At 43.9% G+C, this 22,378-nt stretch overlaps 1 long non-coding RNA gene and 1 other non-coding gene across 3 annotated transcripts in view; one reads left to right on the top strand and one right to left on the bottom strand.

Annotated features, from left to right (window-relative positions):
- The window catches only part of LOC102555236 (uncharacterized), a 141,223-nt gene extending 123,040 nt beyond the window's left edge, over positions 1–18,183 (top strand). For both annotated transcript variants that reach the window (XR_015645955.1, XR_015645954.1), the window contains 3 exons: positions 7,226–7,393; positions 14,779–14,944; positions 16,537–18,183. This is a non-coding gene — a long non-coding RNA (uncharacterized LOC102555236). The remainder of the gene's footprint in view (positions 1–7,225; positions 7,394–14,778; positions 14,945–16,536) is intronic.
- Positions 15,306–15,416, bottom strand: LOC120099049 (U6 spliceosomal RNA). The gene has a single exon (XR_015646078.1). It is a non-coding gene; the product is annotated as a U6 spliceosomal RNA (small nuclear RNA).
- Positions 18,184–22,378: the final 4,195 nt, after the last annotated feature.

Genomic DNA, 22,378 nt, shown 5'->3' with positions numbered 1-22,378 from the left:
GTTTGATGCCTTGCTTAGTTCATTGACAGTCTACAGTCGAATTTTTTCCCCATGTGGGTTAATTTCACATACTCCTCTTTGCTCTGTACTCATGGCTACAGTTTAACAAGGACCTATTGAATGAGTCCTTCTTGATTTGAATTTGAGGGTTGGGTCTCTGTACATCCCTGGACTCACCTGGCATGAGGCTCATTCCCTGCCAGTCAGTCAGTCATTCCGGATAAACAGCATGCTGCCCACGGGACTGATGAGTGAGTGTCTCCATCCTCAGACTCTTTAGACACCGAGTGATAGTGCAGAGTCCCTGTTTGTAGCAGCAGAGTTCGCTTCTGGCTCAGGTTTAAATGAGCAAACTCGTCCTGGGTCTTGGCATTTGGAAGAGCCGTAAAGCCTTGTGTTGACAGCAGCATTTTGTAGGTCATTACACTCATTCATCCTTAACCTTCCGAGGATTTTCCTTTTGAAAAATATTTTGATTATACAGAACACACATTTTATAACCCTTATTTATTTCACAAAGAAACAAAAATTTTAAGTTGCAAACACATAAAGCAAGACCAGGAATTTTGCCTTAGCACGTAGATAATTGCATTTGCCATCCGAACCTTCAATATAGTAAGGACACTACCTCATCATAAACATTGGGCTCAAGCATTCTCCTTGCCTAGGCTACTGCATCCAGTAGATCCTGAAGGTTTGTTTGCAAATGCTCATGGGAAATAAGGTCACTCTGCAAACGAGCCTGTACTGTGACGGCAGTGGTCTAGATTAATTCGGTTTTCTGGCTAAAATGATACATCTGCTGTCTTCACTGTGGGTAAAAGTGCTAGTCACCTAGCCTAATGACCTGAATTTAAACCCTGGGACCCATATATATGGTAGTAGGAGAGAACTGACTTTCTCATATTGTCCTCTGACCTTCAGAAGTATGCTGTGACTCCCACATATGTACACACACACACACACACACACACACACACACACACACAATGCCCATCATAAAGTCAGTCTAATGCTTTGTAATTCTTTCTATTTTGTCCTATAATTACTGCCTGTTTACCCAGTGGCTTCTTTTGTCATCACACCAGACTCTTTTCCTACTCAGATTCTACTCTTTATGTTATTAAGGGCCATGGATGTGTTGGCATGTATGTATGTCCCAGAAGAGTTAAAAGGGACACACTAATGCTCAGGGGACCAATGATTTCATAACCAAAATTCGTCCCTGACCTGGTCCAAGTTCATCTGTAAATCTCACACAGAAGCTCCTTGAAGAAAGGAAGAAATGCAGTCTTATTCCTACTGCGTATAAACCGGGTCCTAGACACTTAGCTGAACGTAAGCCTCACTCCAAAATCGCACGTGTGGTAGCTCTGAGCGCCCTGGTCATCTGTACCAACTCCTGCATACATCCCAGCACACACCTAGCAGGCTTTTGTTCTGCCCCGACGCTCACCATCAGAAGAGACAATGTGGGCTGTCCTTTCCCTTCCAGGAAGAAATGGAAGACTGTGGAGGTGAATAGCAGGAGTTCTCTCTCAGAAACAGTTGGGTTCTTGCTTGGGGCAAGATGTTTGAAAAGCACCATATAAAACTCTTCTTTCTATTCCCAAATCAGCCTCATATGCCAGCTGAGATGGAAGTAGGACACTGTTAAAATTAAACCCAGTTCTGCCTTTCATCACAACAGAGGCATAGCTGACTCATCTTGGACATCCTAACCAGTCTCTCTCTGTCTCTCTCTGTCTCTCTCTGTCGCTCTCTGTCGCTCTGTCTCTGTCTCCATCTCTGTCTGTCTGCCTCTGTCTCTCTGTCTCTGTCTCTGTCTGTCTCTCTGTCTCTGTCTGTCCCTCTATCTCTGTCTCTCTCTGACTCTGTCTCTCTGTCCCTCTGTCTCTGTCTGTCTCTGTCTCTGTCTGTCTCTGCCTCTCTGCCTTTGCCCCTCTTTCTCTCTCTCTCTCTCTCTCTCTCTCTCTCTCTCTCTCTCTCTCTCTTCCTCCCTCCCTCCCTCCCTCCCTCCCTCAGCCTGGCATGGCGAAAGATTTTCCATTGTGAGTGTTAGAGAATTTCTTCACTGATAGATAAGACACGAGATGAAAGTATTTAAAAAAAAAAAACAAAAAGAGCCAATCCCATCCCCATCGGCATAGCCGCAGCAAGACAAAGCCGTTCTGTTGTGACAGTTAGATTTAAGACCTACGATGCCACCCTGGGAACTCTGCAGTCTGAGTGTTACCCAGACTCTGCAAGCCTCTTGGGGCCATACCCAGAAACCAGCCTTTATTCCTCGGTGCGTGCAGTGTCGTTTGTGAGAGTTCTGCCCACAAAGCCATCAGATGGTAACAATTTTCAGTCACTTCCAACATGAGTTGGTTTTGAACTTTAATATGCAACCTAATTATGACTGCAAACACTTTGTTAAGCAAACAAACTTCAAACCCCTTTAAGAGGGAAAAAATAAAACTAGCTCTTCTCTGGTCATTCTGTCCCGTACAAAGGCTTTAAAAATAAAACTGTGTGGGGAATTAGAGAATCTAGGGATTTAGAAAAAAAAAAACAAATCTGCCCCAAATTGAATGGCTTCAATGTAATCACTGCTTGAGCACAGAGTATCTGATTTTTTACTTCAACTCAAAACCTGGAAGCTAAAGCAATCTATGTCCTTCTCCCCCCTTTAACTGGTCACCTTCTGCCCCAGACACACAAGGAACCTCATTCTTGCTTTAGTCTTCCAAAGGAACAGGCCTTTTCATTTGTTCCCCAACTGCTCTTTGCATATGAATTTCCTCTTTCCAGATCCTGAAAAGCAGGCCACTGGAGGTCCTCCTCCCTCCAGAGTCTCTCACAGGAATCTCTTTCCATCCTTCCTGGTTACTTTATCAAGGGTAAGAATCATTATATAGCAAATGGAAGTGAACCGATATTTCATACGGAGTCCAAAACAAGGGGTGGCCAGGCAGTGTGAAGGGGTCACAGGAATGGGAGTGCTGATCTCCAGACTTAGTCTGTGGTCCTCTCTGTCCTGAGTTTCCCTGTGTTCCCTATTGGCCAGAATAATGGTTGCTGGTATCTTCCTTTATTTTCTGGGTACTGCCTCGGGAAGGAGCACGATACATAGAGAACAGATATCTGATTTGGGGGTGCACTTTTAGCAGTGGGACAATACTGGGTAGCCCTTACGAAAGGCAGGAGGAAGGGGCACCTAAGGTGACCCTGAACCCCACATGTCAGTGCCTCAGCTCTCCCCAGCCTCACCTCTTCGTGAACATAGGAAATCGTTGAGGCCAAAATTTTATTTATGACCAAGCAGGTGAGAAGACTGCTCTCCTGGGAAAGCCTGTGTTTGAGATGCTGGGCTGTGATCTTGTGACAATTGTTCTTGTCCACTAAATGCCTAATCCCCCTCCTCGGATGTGATGGCAGGGCTTGGGGACATGCTCATTATAGAGACAGCTTTTTATACCAGAGGAAACGAAGCTTTTGCTGCATCTGAGTGTAGAATTTTTCAGGCAGGATGGAAACCCCATTTGAAGAGGAGTCATGGGCTGGGGCCGTAAAAAGGTTCCTTCCTTTCCAAATGGACTCAGACATGGGTAGATAGCTTCTCCATGCTGTCCCTCCACAATGAGTGGAAGTTGTGCTGGTTCACAGATACTTGTCATGTGAAGCCCATCTGGATGGAAAAATTCTGGTAACAATTAAAGAGTCCACCAGGTCCCCCAGACTGCATTAAGATGAACACTGAGTTAAAAATTCACTGATCTTCCCTGGCCGTGCTTTCTGGGTTTCCTGTCCTCACACAGAGAGATGCAAAACAGTAGGAGTCTAATGATTAGCCACAGGACTGTCCCCCTGGACTGCTATGCTCTTTAGGGACTTAGAAGACGGAGCTAAGGTCTAGCTTAGAACGCTCACGAGAAGGTGCTGCTGTCTCCTTATCATCTATGGTCCCTGAGCATCTACCTGTTAGCTTAAACTTCCACCTAAACTGTTCCCTGGATATTTCTACCTTCTCACTTTTTAAAAATGTAAATTCTTTATCACACTGTGAAAAGTAATGTTTTTTTTTTCCTGGTTCACTGTCATCTTTTATCCCTATAGAGCCACAAAAAAATCTGCTTAGAATATTTTGTTTTAATAGATAATTTCAATTTAAGGAGAGCCTTAGAAAATGAGTACATTATTTAATACTGCATAATATGCCTTCCATTCTAAAGAACAAACATGCTATGTGCTCTTTGGTTTGGGGCATTTTGGTTGAGACCACAGAGGTATGTTGTAAGTTTTAATTCAGAGGTTTTCCTATTAATGTTGAATGAACTGGTAGGGATATATGGCAAAAGGTCCATTCATGGAAATGGCTATTTGATGGGTCATAAAGCTAATTAAAACCAAATTTTGGCAACGGCATTCAGGATGTGCATAGCCAACTCTGTTTTGTTACACTGCCCCAAATGACTCTTTCATGTGGGAAAATATTTTCACTTCAAAAAAAAAATACAGGAAAGTTTAATTGATCTAGGCAAACAAAACAGTCAGACAAATTAGCACATGATCAACTCCTAGGATCTAAGCAAATCGGGCTATAAAATCTAAAGGAAATGCGGCGGCTTTAACTTTCATTGCTGTTTCAAAGTTGGATCTCAGGGAATTGGTATACATGAAAAAAAACCTTAACTATTGTGTGGCCATGACTCCAGAGACCAGAGCTGCAGTCAAGAGACGGTGACAAAACAAACAAACAAACAAAGACCCAAACACGACACCGGGCGGTGGGGATAGGGGATAGGGAGGAGAGGAGAGGGCACCCACTTGAACTCAAATAAATCTGCAATAATGCTAAGAAATCTCAGAGCTTTGTTTTAAAGATAGTTGAAATTAGTATGCAAAGGTTTGAATCATAGATGTTCTTCAACAAGAGTTATTGATACAGCTACTGAATAGCTGTAGAGGAAAAGTTTTGATTAATCTCATTGCTTTGGCCCAAACTTTCCCTTATGCCTTTGCTCCTCTAAATAATATTATCAGGACTCTTCTGAGAAGCACATGGTAGGGCTATAAGTTTCTTGGTGTCATGCAGCCTACCATAAACCATTACACAAATAATTATTTTATCCAAGGGATGAGCAGTGCTTAAGAGGAAGCGGTGATGTACCTTCTGAGCCTTTGAGAGGGACATCTAAACGTATCTGGAGGTCTGAAGTCAAGGAAGCCACCAGCAGACATGAGGCCACAGTGGAGAACTAGCAGAGTAAAAAGAGTAAATGAAGTTCCAAGTGAAGACACTGGGAGGACTCCCAGGTAGAGAGACATAAGAATGGGCGTGGTCCAAGATTTCATGAAGCACAACACATGCAAGGGGACAGAGAAAGTCAGAGTAGGATTACAGGGGTGGTGAGCCCGAGGTGAGTCGGAGAGGCAGTTAAGAGCCAGCTCATAGAAGTATGGTGAAGTGCATTAGCAATTTCGAAAGGCACAGACCTGACCGACCAGAAGGGACAACAGCCGTCAACAGATCTCATGGTGCAACCAGGATGACTGGCTGGCCATCAGCCCAGAAGGAAAGGGCTTGTAGGACGAGTTTTACATTCTCTACTTAAGACCGAGAGTACAGGAGCAAAACAAAACACTGAAGTCTTTTCAACAAGGAAGCTTCAGAATCGAACATGAGTTCAGCTTGCTTTCTAGAGTTGTAGGGGATAAATTATTTTCCGCTTACCAAGGAGCACCCCCTATATCAGAGACAGGGTGCTCTTGGGAGTGGGGCATAAGATGAAGGACACAGAATCATTCAGTCACTCTACCTGAGCAAACGACTTCTAGATGTACTTCAGAGAAATGGAGAGAAGTGAGCGTCCTACCCAAAATCTACCTCCTCCCCCCTCCACATAAAGGAGAAAGAAACCATCTTGGCTCTGTACGACAGTAGGAGTACTGATCAATAGAACATTTAATCACATAGAGGCTTTTTCCCCTTGCCCTGTCGGTATGCATGATTCGCTCCCCAAAAAGAAAGCAAGCGACTCAAGGCCTATAGTTTCCACTGAGTCAGGTGCTGCCGGCTTGTACCTCTACCTGCCCGGATCAGCAACACATACCTGTAGGAACCAGCCAGAAATCTTCGTCTGAAGTCCCCCACTTCTTCCTTAATCTCGGTATCGCCACACATGCTCTCAGAAATCACTCCTGTGGGTACCGTCCTATGTGTAAACCAAGGAATCAGTTTAGGAAATGATCTACTAACTCTGCCCTGTGACAACAAACTAGTTTCAAATCCTAAAGAGCCACAGAAAAATAATTTTCTCCCTATAATCATTTTCTAAGTATAAACGTGATCAAAGGTGTGCAAATCATACAGACCCACAGACAGGACAAAGAGTCAAGAATGGAAAATTATCTAAATGTTAAAGTTACGGTCATTAACTGGCATCCTACTAAGAGATTTGATGTACAGCCACTGTCTGAGACTTAGAGGCTCTCCTGAGAGGCAGGCAAAGGGGACATTGTGAGCATTTCACTGCTGAGCACCTGGGAGCTTGAAGGCTGACCGGTTTGCACACAACCTTGGCAACCAGCATCTGCCTAGAAGCCTTGGACGTTGGTGTAGGGCCATCTACGTTCAAATCTTGATATATATATATTTATCCAACACTTTAACTTAGCAGTCTTGAGTGAAACACATCACCCTCTATCATGTGGATGGGGCTCACCAACCAGTTGAAGAAAAGCCATAGAGCAAAAGACTATCTCCGGTCTCAACAGGAGCTCTTATCCAGGTCTTAAGGCTGACAGCTAGGGGCCAGGCCTGTAGATTTCATGCTACCCAGCTCCCAGTTATGTGTCAATCATTTGGAGAGTGAAAAGAGGGAAGAAAGAGGAGGAGAAGAGAGAGATTGGAAGAGAGGAAGAGAGGTAGAGAGAGGGAGGGGTGGAGGGGAAAAGAGCAAAGATAGAGAAGGCGAGGGATGAATCCTATTGCGTCTATGTTTCTGGAGACTCAACACATTCTCTAAACCTCAGTTTCCTCGTAAACCCTCAAGGACTCACAACTAAATAAAATAGTTCATGACCAGTGTCTAGCCAGGGTCAGAGAGATGGTCTGATTGGTGAACTTCCATTATTAATTTATGGGGAAGACACTCGAACAGACTGCTCTGTTTGTTACTATGCTCAAACAGACTGCTCTGATTGTTACGATGTTGCCTATTGCTGCCTCTGCCTACAGTGTTCATTCTCATTCTCTCCATGCCCACCCCTCACACTCCACCTCTGATGAGAAGCAACAGCCCAGGCTGGAGGAAGCTTTAGACACTCCTGAGCACCACCAGCGTGAGGACTCCGTGTGCTGTTACTTCTTGGTAACGGAAGCTGGTTGCTTCGCGGTCCACGTAAGGTATGTGTCTTACCTTCTGCATCATACATTAATGGTGTCTTGACATTTATATCTGATTCTTCCGTGTGTGCCCTCCCGCCTCTCCACTCTTTTCCCTTGGTTTCACTTTAGCAAATCATAGGGGCAGGAGGGACTGAGAGAGGGAAACACCTGTCAATGACAAGCTCACCAGGCCATTAACCAGTCCCTGGTGGGTCACTGTTCCAACTTAGCCAAAGGAAACAGCAGATAACAGTATCTTGGGATGACATGGATAGAGACAGAGGGTCCTGTATAGCCAACAAAACATCAGGCTATTTTAGGAGCATCAAACGAGTAGACTTCCCATAACGTTCGGAACCAGGCAAAAACACCCAAAAACTCATTTGTGGCTAAACCTGTGACCTGTAAGATTGGTTCAAATTAGAAGTCACTTCTAAGTGCATTACAGACTTATCATAGCTAATTGAAATGGCCTTGGGCATTTTAAATTTCATTCCGGCTGGGAAGTGGACAGCCTCTCTCTTCTGTATCTGTAACAGTCCTTCTTGTGCAATGCTGAAAGAAATGTAAGTCTGAGGCTACAAAATTACCACGAGCCTCATTGATTGCTTGTCAACACCCACAGTGCTTAGGAGAAGTCTCATTTAGTTCTAGAAAAAAAATGAACAAAATTGGCGAATAAATGGTATTGATTGTGGGAGCTTAAAATTCCCCCAATGGAATGCATTTCTGCAACTAATATTGTAATTTTTAGCAAAATCCAGTAAAGTTGACTTTTGACAAAAATCATCCTTGGGATTTGTGTAAGTCAGCTAAAATCTACTAGCTAGCCCACAGTGCACTGGGGTAAGTCTGAGCTGTAGCTAGCCCACAGTGCACTGGGGTAAGTCTGAGCTGTAGCTAGCCCACAATGCACTGGGGTAAGTCTGAGCTGTAGCTAGCCCACAGTGCACTGGGGTAAGTCTGAGCTGTAGGTAGCCCACAGTGCACTGGGGTAATTACGTCTGAGCTGTAGCTAGCCCACAATGCACTGGGGTAATTACGTCCGTGCTGTAGCTAGCCCACAATGCACTGGGGTAAGTCTGAGCTGGTTCAGAATCCAGACATGTGGGTGTTTTCTTTGTTACTGCCTTCATTGGCTATACATACATAGCATCAAAACCCGCATGTGGATAATTTCTCACCTATAAATTCCACTGTGTCATGTATTCCAAAAGCAAATATGTGCTGAAGGATCTATGTTGTTGTTGTTGTTATTATTATTATTATTATTATTAAATTTTTAAATGTAACTCATTCAGGTAATCGGCCCACTGCCTCTTAAACAGTACCAGGTGAATTATCAGTACTGTCAGAAGCACTTGCCAGCCCAGAGCTGTCACCTAGCGTCACAGAAAGATCCTATCTCAGACCGCCCCTGCTTGCCTGGCCATCCTTGCTGCGTCAAGGTTGCCCAGCCCCGGGAAAGAATATTTCAGATCTTCCCTTGCAACCGGCTGTCCCCAGAGCATGTCCACAGTGTCAAAGACGCTACAGGCTGTGTGGCTTAGACAACAGACCTACACTGAGTTACTCATTTATAGTTCTGAAGCTGGGAAATCCACAATAAATGTGTCAGCAAGGCTTCTTCCTTCAGAGAACCACAAGAAAGAATGAACTTCACACTTTTGTCTCTAGGTTCTGCGGCCACAGGTACCTCTCGGCTTTGAGATGCCATTTTCCTATGCCTTCACACCCTATGTTCTGTGTTCCTCTCTCTAATTTTCCCCTTTTTACAAGAACACATGCTATACTAGATTACAGAGTGCTCCAGTAACCTATCAGTTGATTACCTCTGTCGAGACACGATCGTCACAGCCCGGCATGGTAGCCCAGGTGTGTGATCTCAGGACTTGGGAAGCTAAGGTAGGAAGATCACGAGTTCAAGGTCAGCTTGGGCTACAGAGAAAACCAGTAAGACTACATGTACAGGACCTAACCTGTCCTACACGTCAGGATGTCAGCATCCTTTGGAAGAACACTACTCATCTCTAACACTGGGTCAAATGAACACCCAGGTTCACTCATGCCAAACGCTGGAGTTATCAGTACTGTAGACCTCTCACTAGGGATCAGCCTGTGTTCCTAGGAAACAGGAGGTATGGACCCAACAACTTCTTCCTCTGAGACAAGATATTGCACCAGAGTCTCTGCTACAAGTGTGTAATATTTTCCCTCTAAGCAATGGTTATGGTGATAAAATGAACGTTTCCAAACCTGGGTAGGCACGTTTCCTACCCAATGAGAGGACATCTGTCACCTTCCATCACTACATAAAAAAGATAATAGTAAATTGTTTGGAACACATCATAAAGTTACTATGAAAACCACTTCAAGGAGTAGAAATGTACTAAGCATGCACATAGACATACATATCCATGTAGGCACATGTGCACATACAGCTACATGTACATGCACACACACATAGGCATATGCACAATTATACACATGCACAAATAGAGACCCATGCACACACAAATATGTACAGACATAAACACACACCACACACATGACACACATGAACATATACATACGAACACACTTATTCATACGCATTCACACACAACAATTAAGTTCTAAATTCACCTCAAGTATAAGACCCTGTTATAGAACACGGTTTTGTGTGTGTGTGTGTGTATGTGTGTATATAAATTAATATCATAAAAACTTAATTACCAGTTTTTAAATTTTTAATTGAAAATAAAATAATATTTGAGTGTGGGTTTTTTTTTTTTTTTTGTAGTATAGGTCTATGATTGAAAAAAAAGTAGCAATTCTTGGAGAGAAAGAATGAAGTTTCCCTCAGTTGGGACTTAAGCTTGGTGTTTTCCATAACCAAAGTCGACTGCAAATGTTTGTCTGTAAATGTTGGTCAGCAGGAAGAATTTAAATGTATTTTTTTGAAAATATCTTCACACTCAGAAAGGTGATGCTTGCTTGTGGCACTCAAAGAGCAACTTATCAGCACGTCCCTGAACTTGCTGGCTAATGAGATAGCGGTGCAAACCACCCCTGGCTTCCATTCCAGCTGCCTAGCCTTCAATTGTAGCACAAAAGCTGTTGGGGACAATGTGTAAACAATTGGGTGTGGTAGAAAAACCTCACTACAAACACTGACATTTGAATTTCATATAATTTTCACTTGTCGCGAAGTATTATTTCTTTGATTTTTAAAAAACAATGTCAAATACAAAAACCATTCTTCACTCGCAGGCCACACATGAACAAGAGATTGGCCTGATTTGGTCTCAGAACTACAGTTGCCTGTTCCTACTACAAACGATTCTTTGTGTGCACGTGCATTCATGCTCACGTGCTTGTACACGTTGGGGGGAAGGGCGTGCACATGTGCATGTTTCCAGCTCTGAGTCTTCTGATATGAGCATATAACCTGGAGTAACTTGCTACAGAAACTGGAAACGTGTGGGAGGGTGTGGAAGGCAGTGGACAGGGGAATAGCAGGGTACACGTGATTCTAAAGGGGAAAGCAGGGGAAAACAGGAGGCTTAAATTACGGAGGAGGGAGAGAAAAGAATGCAGAAGAGAGGCCAGTAAAGCAAGAGTCAGGGTGTCTGAACAGGTCATAAGGAAACACTATCTTCTTTCTACCTAAAACTACGTATAATACAATAAGTCGTACACATACCCACACATAAACATAAACATAATAAAGTTCAAATAAAAATTCCCCATCTAGGTTGGCAATTCCTCTTTCCAACAGCCATAGTTACCTAACAAAACCCGCAACACCGGGCATAAGAATCCCCCCTTTGAGTTGTTGCTTAGGGTGGTCCAAGAGACTTCTGAGTCAACATAGGCTGTTGTTGTTTCCTTTGTTACTTCCAGAAGTGGAAGGCAAATCCCTATTGTTGAGGACACCGTGCACTTGAAACACAGGACCCAGAAGCCCCGGAGCAGGATCAGATCTGAAAACATTTTCCCTGAGAACTAGTTTTCTCGGTTTTTCAAGGTTTCCTGGCCATGAAAGTTTCCAGTGGATGGAAGCAACCAATGTCCGACCAGCCAGCTGTGACACCCATGAACCACAGCAGTGACCAACATGACAACCTTAAGGTGCAATAGTGGCATGCATACCTTGGTGATAACCAAGAACTCTGATTGGACTTGGGGCCTACTCAACAAGAGGGAACCCATGGCATTCTTCCTGGCCAGAGACCTGGGTTAATGGCAGCTCGTGAATCTTGGCAGACCCTCTACCACCTTATTAAACCAGCAGAATCCCCACCCGTACTCTATTGATCCTCATAACTACAGATCAGTGTGGTTCTTACTTCTCACCCCTCATGAAAGAAACCTCTCTTGGCAACAGACAAGAGACTGTTACAGAAAACCACGACAGATCGAAATGCAGCTAGGACCAACCGCTATGCTATTCCTGCACCTAAAGCTTAGGGGACCGTTGCAGCAGAGGGTAGCAGGAAGATCTTAAGACCCAGAGGAAAGGAAGCTTGCTGTGAGATACACCTAGGAAGTCTTATCATCATGGTCACCTAAATAAGACACAGTGACACAATGGACATGCTGACATGGAAGGGTAAAGGTTTGTGGGGCCTTAACGCTAGAAAAGGAACTACGGGAAAATGAAAAATGCTGAGAGCAGGAGAAATGGTCTTCTCCAGGGAAGAGACCCCCCAGTTTGTTAACCAATACTAAATGGTCATCCCTAGGATCATATACATACAGGTAATAATGTATAGACTAAACAAGTTGCATTTATGTACTTAAGAATATATATATATACAGACACATACAAGTATATCATATATTTATATATACATATAAATGCATAGTATATTTGTATAATATATACATTATACATACTATATATTATGTGTAACAGATATTTATGTTACATATATGTATATACACATAAATGTACAATATATGCACATTATATACATATACACATATTATATATGTATATAGCATATATATAACATAAATATATTACATATATTACATAAGTATGTGCGTATGTGTATAACATGTATATATTATACATCTATAATATGTGTATATATGTAACATAAATATGTTATACATATATATGTATGTATGTATATATATATATATTTATTTATTTGTTACCTTCCAGAAGTGGAAGGCAAATCCCTATTGTTGAAAACTCCATACATTTCAAACACAGGACCCAGAAGCCCCTGAGCAGGATCAGACCTGAAAAATATGTGTGTGTGTGTGTGTGTGTGTGTGTGTGTGTGTGTCTGTGTGTGTGTAAAAGAAAGAAAACAAGGCCATAAATTGGACAAAGAACTGGGCGAATACATGGAAGGAAGGGAAAGAAGAAATAAAACGATATCATTGTATTATGATTTTTAAAACTTACAATAAAAAATTAGAAAAGCAAGTTGTGAACTGTACAGTCAATTGGTTTCCTTCCCGGATGACTTCGTAGTGAGAGGACGAAAGCAGTCCGAGATGTGGTCAGAGTGAGAGCCAGCACCACACCTTGAGTGGGTGAAGCCACCTGGCATGGGTGCCCAGTGCCACGCCCCTGAGGTGTAGACATACCGGAGTGACACGCCCACTGTGTGAGGGCTCAGCAGCAACCAAACAATCCTAAAGGCAAAGAAAGGGAGATTTACACAGGCGCCTCAGGAGGTGACGGTGGGAAGCCATGCCATGTGGGCAGGATTTTCAGGGCAAGCGAAACATGGGGTATTTGAGAACTAAAGAGGGCCCCTTCTTTAAAGGTGTGGGGTGCAACTCAGGAGGGTTACCTGTGGGCTCCTCTGCCTTCTTTCATCACTGGTTTTCAAATTAGTGTCTTCCTTAGGCAATCTTTCCACTAAGAATTTCCTAAATTACTCGATCCTCCAAAAGCTATAAAGGTTTGGAGAGTAGGCTGAAACTTCAATTAGTATTAGGCAAATTGTGGGCCTCTGGTATTTCTAGCAAGCGCAAAGAGCTGCCAAATATTCCTGCCAAGCTTCCCTGAGCCTGGACAGCCCTGTAAATGCCTACTCAAGAAAGTCACTGCCTGGGACAGTAACTAACATTAGTTCTCTCGTAGAATGGGAGGAACCGCTTCAGAACTGGAGAACGGGGGGGGGGGGGGGGCTTCCTTTTATGACAGAAAAATAAGGCCTCGAGGTTGCTGGCTTTAGGACAAGCTCGAGGAAGGATAGCCAAGGTTTAGAGCAGGGTGCAGGGTCACAGAGTCTTGGGGAGGGGAGTCGTAGACACCAGAGCATAAAGGCAAAGCATCTGTAGTAGAGACCACTTCTTCCAGACCACCTCGAATGCCGGAGCAGCCCGGAGAGGTCAATCTCTGTCATCCGCATCCTCCAGGAAGCTTGAAAGACATCAGAGTCTCCGTCTGATCAGGCTGGAAGGGAAGTGCATCTTGTCCCTTTCACAAAGCCCAATATGTATTTCTTTAAAAGTGCATCCGACCACACTTGTAAAAGATTCTTTTTCATTCTTTTCAAGACTGACTAGCTTTCACGGTGAATCAGTTTTCCCAAAAATGAATTTCAAGAATCACGCATAGCCACCAGGCGGTGTTGGTACACACCTTTAACCCCAGCCCTCTGGGCCAGCCTGGTCTACAGATGGAGTTCCAGGACAGCTAGGGCTACACAACCTCAAAAAACAAAAACAACAGAAATCACACATAGTTGGTATTTAAGAAGAATTGAAACACAAAACAAGCATATTAACCCATGTTGCACTTGGTAGCACTCGGGAGGCAGGGGCAGGTGGTTTGCTGTGAGTCTGAGGCTATCCTGGCCTACATGGTGATTTTCAAATCAGCCAGCTACACAGAGGGCCTTGTCTAAAAAGAAAATAGATGAAAACCTTAGCATGTACCAGATGGCGAATTAAAGGGTTTCATATCTGATACCTTACTTCCTTAAGGAAAGAAAAGTGTTTTCTTTTAGTCTCGGAATTGATACAAATCACAAGTCGAAGCCCTCTAGCTCAATTTGGCTGTGCAGAGGAATTACTTTTGTGTTTTAAGGGAGAGTCTCATTCCATGGTTCCCGTTAGCCTTGAACTCACAATCTTCCCGAGTACTAGAATTACAGGCATGTGCCATCAGGGTAGCTGCTGCTGTCGTGGCCAGCACGTTGGTAGATGGTGGCAGCAGCAGAAGCAGGATTAATCCAGTCTTCCAACAACGATCACCCAGACTGCCTGCATAAACCTCACCGAGACGCCCCCACTAACGAACGAGCTTCCCATTAGGACTGAAACAGACCTTCGGTCACCTTTTGACTCTCGTGGACTTCAATTTCCATGCAATGCGTACTGTTGGTGCTTATTATAACTTCAGTCAATCATTTATTTTGGGCCATTTATGGTTGTTCCCTATGTGTCAGGTGCCTGTTCCACAATAAATCTACACGGACCAGACTGAAGTTGAGTCCAGGGAACCAAGAAGCCAAGAAGCACTCAGTACTTCCGGCGGTCGTTCTGGACACTCAGTGGATTCAACAAAGTCAAAGGCAGAAGAGTCTCTGACACCCGTATGACAAAGGCAAGCGGGTGCTCATATTTGGTGAAGTACGGAGGTCTTGCTGAGCTAATGATATCTAGGTACTTTTATTGGGGCAAACTTCTCCGTGAGCTGAGGAATTGCTTTCAATGATGCTGCTCCCGGCAGACACAGCCCCGTGATTCTGAATAGAAAGGGAGGGCAACTGGTTATCACACCGAGAGGGAGCAAGGCGTTTGGCAGAGAGCTATGGATTCCAGAATCCTGACATCGCTACTTCCTTACAGAAGCGTTAACCTCACCTCTGCGGGCCCACCGTTCTCACCTCACAGAGATTTTACTTTCGTTGTGAAGGTGAAATGAAGAGAAGTGATTAAAAAGTCCCAAGTACATTCTAGAAATCGAATAAGCAATAGTAATTCATGTATCTTAGGGATTTGAATGTCATCCTCATGCAAGGGCCGTACTAATTTTCTCTGTATTTTTCCTTTTTTTTTTTCTTCTCTAGGATACATGAAGAAAGCACGGTAATTTACATTTTTTAAATACCATGATAGCTTTGTTTTCTTACTTGCGTTAGTGGGAACTGAACATGGGGTCTTGGCCAATGCTCTACTTCTGACTGAGCTACGTCCCCAACCATACTTCTCTAACAATACAAGGAAGACATTTTGAGTCTTCAGAAGAAATTTCACAGTATGTGGCCTTGAAGAATGGGAAGGGAGTGGGGTCAGTGAATGTTTATACAGAGAGGATCAAGAGAGAAATGTGAGTCATCCCATTGGCTGAAAAGGTCTCATACTACCTATGGACAAAACACAGATGACAGACAGGAGGGCAAGAGAATAGGCAGGACAAGGACTTGGGTTTTGAGGACACATGTGCCACATATAGGAGCTGCGTCTTATCAGAAGATGGTAGGAATTTTACACTGGCTTTCACGAGGAAACACATGCGGCTAATACTTAATCACAGGGTCCTATGCAGAGATTTTTATTCAAAGATATAGAGAGATAGATATAGATACACACACACACACACACACACACACACACACACACACAGAGAGAGAGAGAGAGAGAGAGAGAGAGAGAGCGCAATGTACTCAATCCTTGAATAATACCTTTGAACTAAGTAATAGCTAAGAAAGCTAAGACAGTATGACCACAGTTGTTTTTATGTGGAAGGATTGTGGAGAAAAGACAGATTAGAAAAAAGAAAACATTAAAAGTAGTTAGAGGAGGATATACAGTTGGGAGTCATAACTGCCAGCTAAGACTTTAAGGGAGAAGAAGAGAAGGGGGCACATTAGTAAGAAAACCTGAAATTCGGGGACCCTCGTGACCAGTTGAATTTGTGAGCAACTTACTCATTCCTCTGGGGAAAATGCCTTTGTGGATTCAATTGGTCTTTCAACTTCTTTGCAGAGTTCTATCACATTGTCCTTTATGAAAGGGGTGGCTTTGCTGGAGTGACAGCTTGAACTGTCACCAGTATCCATTCAGTGGTCCTTAACCCCCAAATTTAGACAACTAGGTATTAGGACTTCAAAAACAAAACCTCAGCCTTGTGTTAAGAGTTTTTTACCTTGAAATGGAGGTGCTCTTCATCTAACAACAGATACATTGTTTCGGTCTTCTAGGAGTTTCACTTTGATGTGTCAAAGGAAATGCCAGGAACTCCAGGCGAGAGTCATCACCACGTGAATACAGGATCAACAGCAGGTGTGGCTGGAGCTTTGGAAGCATGATCCGGTTTTAGGGATAAAAGGGTGGATGTTTCAAATGTTTCAGCGTTTGAAAGTCTACATTGCCAGGCGTCCAGGGATAGAAGCTGGACACTTCAGAGCTGCGTCAAGAGCGAGGGAACTGATCGTGATTAAGAAGCTGAAAGGAACACTGCCTCCTTGGCCCCCGCTTGCGTGAAGCAGGTGGGGAGCAGATGGACTTCCTGAACACCTGGGAGGGTTGGCAGCTGCTCTTGAGCTCGAACATTGAGCAATCACCTTCCCTTTTAGAACCTTGCAAATTAAGTCCTGTAAACAGATGGCGGGGCAGTGACCAGGTGTCTGCAGCAGAGAAGATCATAGTAAACCCTACATTTTTGTTGTTTCTTCCTCATCCACCCCACGGCCTCCGTGAAATGTTGGCGCATGGTAGTATTCTTAATTGAAAGGCTAAGATGTCTGGGTTGTGGAGAAGTGGCTTTCACAAAATAACAGCAAAGTGGAGGCAGAGTCAGAACAGGTCTTCAGACAGTAATCTTAGTGCCTCTGAGCACAAACTGTGATGGTCTGGGCTGTAATGACTTTGGAGCTTCTAGGAACAAAATCTTCTTTCTGACAGTGGACCGCTCTACTCTTTGGGAGTGGTCCCAGTGCCCTACTTAGAGATGGGCATGTTGTTCAGGATGAAGACCTCTGTTGTATTAGAGGATTCGATGATTCAAGCCGAGCAGGTCTTGCCTCCTTACCTACCTACCCTTCATTCCTGAAGAAGGAGTTTCCCACCTTCTAAGATTAAAGCTTGGAGGATGACATCCTTGGCCCCTCACTCAAAGAAAACTTCCAAAGTGATATGGAATAATAAATCATAATAAAATCTCCAACTAGGCCATATCAGAAATTAGTCAGCCAGTATAGTGGTGCACACTTAGGATCTCAGTGCTTGGGGAGACAGACTGAAGCACATGTCTGTGAATTTGAGGCTAGCCTGGTCTACACAGCGAGTTGCAGGACAGCCAGAGCTACATAGTGAGCTCCCGTCTCAGAAAGCAAAACAAACAAAACAACAACAAAGAAATTAGTCCTAATCTAGTACATGTAAGTAAACGAATTACTTTGCTCACATTCAAACAAAAGTCCCAACCAGCAGCCACCCAATTAAAAAAAAAATTAGTCAGTTTTGTGACAATGTGACAAAATACCTGAGTGAAATCAACTTAAAGGAAGGTTTTGCTACAGTTTGTGGTTGTAGAGCATCTATTTAGTGCACAGCAAGCTGGTCTCATTGCTTTGTTTCTGACATGAGAATGGTATGACAATGGAGACCGTGGGCAGAGAAGCCTGCTTGTTCTGTGGTAGGGGAGAGGGGGAGAAATCCACCCTTCAGAGACATTCCTCTAGACCTGTTGGGGCAAAAGAAGGGGCTCAGAGGAAATAGGAGGGTGGCAAGAGAGTAGTGGGGACGCATGATCACAATACATACTATATGTATTTCACACATATGTGTATGAAACAATAATACCATTATTGTTAAATAATAAAAAGCACACAAATATTAAGTGTAAAGTAAAAGCCAATTTATAAGTTTTTAACAAAACAAGACCCACCCCTAGAGCCTTCCTTCTCAATTCTATCATCCCAGAGTCCCACCACCTTTAAACAGCACCACCAGCCGGGGGCCAAGCATTTGGCACATAGGTTTGGGGAACTCCAGGTCTAAGACAGAATAAAAAGTAAACCTCGGCATAGAGGTTCAAAAATCAATGTTCTAACCATAGCCACTAAGACCTCACTGCATTTACCACACCTGACCATGGCTCTTCAGTGACGGTTCATCCGACACTGTGAGTAGCCTATAATCCTGGATCGTTTCAGGACACCCTCACCATTCTTTCCTCTTTCGTATTGGATTCTAGATCACGTGCCCAGAACGGGCGTCCTGTGAGTTCCTCAGCTCTAGGAAGTACAGGTGCATGTAAAGTGGGGTGGGTCCAACCATGGTTTGAACTCAAAGAAGGAAGCTGGATTCTGTCTGTCTTACTGTCCTGTGTCTTTCAGGACACACAATCGAATTGGTGGGGTCTGTCACAAACCTCTGCAGGATGTGGGTAGGGGTAGGGGCGAGGGGCTCAGTGCACATCCAGAGCTCTTGCCTATGCTCTAGGCCTAAAGGCTAGCCCAGAAGACTATGAGAAACTGTGCCCCTCGCTGTCTTCCTCACAGCTAAACAGATAGTGACGAGATACAAACGTGTCTTGCTATTCCTGTTTCTGTCAAAGATACAGTATTTCAAAAGAAAGACTTTGTGCAAATACAACACTAGAACCTTAGTGAGCATAAAACTGAAAAGGAGAGGAAACCGAAAGAACCTTGCTTCTTTGGTGATGACAAATTCTGAGAAAACTGGGGCCGTTTTGAGACATAAATTCTAGCTCCCAAACACCAAAACAAGTATCTGATATTTTAAATAATTACATTTATCCGGGCTTGAGCCCATCCAACGAAAAGCAAAGGTTCCCTTGTCGTGGCTCAGGACGAAGCACAAGGCAGCCGTCACATCGTCAGGCCAGCATGTGTGGATCTGACTTGCGTGATCTAGCCTCAGTGAGCACTGCTGACACGTTGTTGTTTGTTTTTCTCAGGATTAGCAGAAAATGTTTGTGGGTGTTTTTACGTCACTAGAATAGGAAGCACTGAAAAAAAAAAAACTTGTACCGCCTGGTTGATATTTCTGGAAAGAGAACTCTAAATTATTAGAGGAAGGGGGTGGGGCAGTCAGGAAAGAGAAGGATGAGTAAAGACTCAAGAAAGCCCCACCAGGAAAGTCCCACTTGGAAAATGGATTGATGGCAAGCGGGTGCTTTTTCGTGAAATAATATTCAGTTGCACTTGATGGGGAGACAGAGATACCCCCCCAACCAGACAAAAATTAAAATTAAAAGCATATTGGGCTCACAAGTCCACGCCATACAAACTATCTGCTACTTGACAAATGTTTCATATCCATGTGTGCTCAAGTCACAGGTGTCCCCAAAAGATTTGACACATAATACGTGCGAAGCAGGGAAATATATAGTGAAGGAAACTTAGAGAACATCGGACTAGAGAAAGTGAAAGTCCACAGTGCCAGAAATAGGGGATATTTTTATTTGAATGTCATATCCAACCCCGGGCCTCTTAGAAGCCAAATAAGGAAACACAGTGTTCTCCTAATTCTCGGGTGAAAGGAAACCCACATGTCTGGAGAGTCTGGAGAGTGATGACTTCTGCCTACAAACCTCTGGTTGAAATTTCCCATCCATATTTCTACATAAGAAATAGCGTCCTGAAAAAAATGAGTATTGATCTTTGACAGGAACGAAGGGCATCCAGTTGAAGCAAAGATAGTGAGTATGAATATGCTCTTCATCCATTGCTTTCCGGTGAGCTCACCCAGTGGGATAAAACTTAAAGAATCCACAGTTTTAATCCAGAAAGGATTCAGAGTGGCTGCAAACTAACTTCCACCAGCTGAATTTTGGACTGCAAAACAATACAAACAGAACAAACGGTGTTTTATAAAAACTTAAATTCAGGGTCAACCTGACGGCTCAGCAGCCAAAGTACTTGCCACCAAGTCTGATGATTTACCTCAGTTCCATCCCAAGGACCCATAGGGTGACCACACACACTCATAAACACACACACACACACATGCTACAAAGAGATTCACACACATACATACAAACTCAAGTCTTAAACTCATTACCAATATTTGAAAGTGTATATATGCTGTATACAGATCTAGCCTTCGAGCTTCACTTGCCTGTCTACAATACTCGGCAAACTGAAACCAGTCTTACTATAGTCGCCGGCTGGCCTTGGGAGGGCCATTTGTGTGAGTATCACGGTCATGGGCAGGAAGCTTCCTGGTGCCTTTTGCCTGTGGGAACCCAGGATTAGAAAAATGAACGGATAGCATCCCTCTGGGATTAGTTTTATTTTGTTTCTTTTGTCATTTTGGACTTTTGAGACAGAGCCTCACATGTCCCAAGCTGGCTTCAAACTCCATGTACCTAAGGGTAGACTCGAACTCACGTTGTTCTATTTTTACCTCCCACATGCAGGGATTACAGGCCTGTGCCATCACACCCAGCAGCACCCCCTTTGAACATAAATTGTTTCATTTGCACTAAATCTAGATAGCAGTCAAGTTAGCATTGTGCTCTCAGATGGTACTTTAAAGCCTAGATAATTGATTCCATGAATCGGAAAGCAGGTCGTGAAATAGCATACTCGGCGGCGGCGATCTGATACAGCTGGGCACCAATGAAGCAATTGTCTTGGAGAAGTCATGTGTTTCAGCTTGAGGGGGCCCTGGAATTCCCACTTCCTCTGAAGACCAAGGTGGCTGGCACACGGTCAAGGCGGCGCAGCCCATGGTCCTTCTCTTCCGTTCCCAGGCCTCTCTCTTCTGACAGTTCCCAGCACTGGCATGAGGCATTTGCCTGAATTTTTCCCAGTAGTGTTGATGACATTTTACTGGTCCATGTGCGCTCTCACAAGTTTTCTCATCCTCCTCCCCACCCCAGAATAGCAGTTGCTCCTATAAGCTCATGGGAAGACAGGTGGTCATTCAGTTAACTGATGACATAGAAGAAGGGGGTGTCAGCTACTTCATACACTCAGCTCCAAATTTAGTCTTGGCTGTCTTTAGCCAGTGTTCTAGCACCCCCAACTGAGTGGCCCCCCAGCACAAGGAATGATAAAGTACATGCCCACTGCACTGAATCCACCCATAGCAAGAAGATGTTATCTCTGGCATAAGCCGACTGTGCCATGAACTGTTGGTCACATGATCAATAGCAGCCTCTCTCTCTTGTTCATGGTTTTCTAGGTCATGAATTAGGGAGCCAAAAGCTCTTGCTTGATTACTTACTATGCGGTTGCAGCAAGACGTTGGCTAGAGATGCCATTATGTGAAGATATACATCGAGGTTGGCTCATTCCTGCCGCTGAAGCTGTATTGAATGTTGACCCAGAGTTCTTTTGGAGCACTGATTCCAGGACAGACACATGGCGTCTCAACTATGCTGGTCTCAGAGTCAGTTGAGACTCCCTTATGGAATCTCTCTTTCCTAGAGACCAGAAAGTTGCCTTGACTACAAGGACAGCCTGGCGTACATACTGAGATGCTGTCTCAAAACGAAGAGGGGAAGGAAGAAGGAGAAGAAAGAAGCATGAGAAGAAGGAGAAAGAAGAGTATAAGCAAGGGGGGGGCATTTAATAATGAAGCTTCAGAAGTCCTATGCCATGAAGCACGTTAGTTAAGGCCATTCCAAGCACACCCTGCTATCAGGAGACGAAACACAGCCTTACTTCCCATGGGGCAAGGGGAAAACTTGTAGGTATGTTCTAAATCTTTGACAGATTCTATACGATGCCTCCAGGTACGGCCCTCCTCAAAGACAGATCCGGACTCGCAGTGTCATCATGTGGCTCATTTTAATGAAAAGCAAAATGGCACATGACATCTACCACTTCAGTTGACATGTTGTTTATTACTACCTATAGGAATCTTCCTCTTCTTCCATTGGCCCAGGTTTCCTATTTCTCATTTCTATTCCTGAATGCTCTCTCGGTCCCTCTCTCTCCTATCATTGACCCCACCTTTCCTTTTATGGCCACATTTCCACATGCACGCAACTCAACTCAGATATGGCCAACCTTGGCATAACCCATCTTAGACGGAGGACATTCTCTGGATTTTGGTTCGACATTC

Source organism: Rattus norvegicus, chromosome 20 (genome assembly GCF_021556685.1).
Source record: "Rattus norvegicus strain SHRSP/BbbUtx chromosome 20, alternate assembly SHRSP_T2T, whole genome shotgun sequence".
Classification (NCBI taxonomy): Eukaryota; Metazoa; Chordata; class Mammalia; order Rodentia; family Muridae; genus Rattus; species Rattus norvegicus.
Note: the sequence above shows the minus strand (reverse complement) of the source record. Positions and strands in the feature narration are given on the sequence as shown.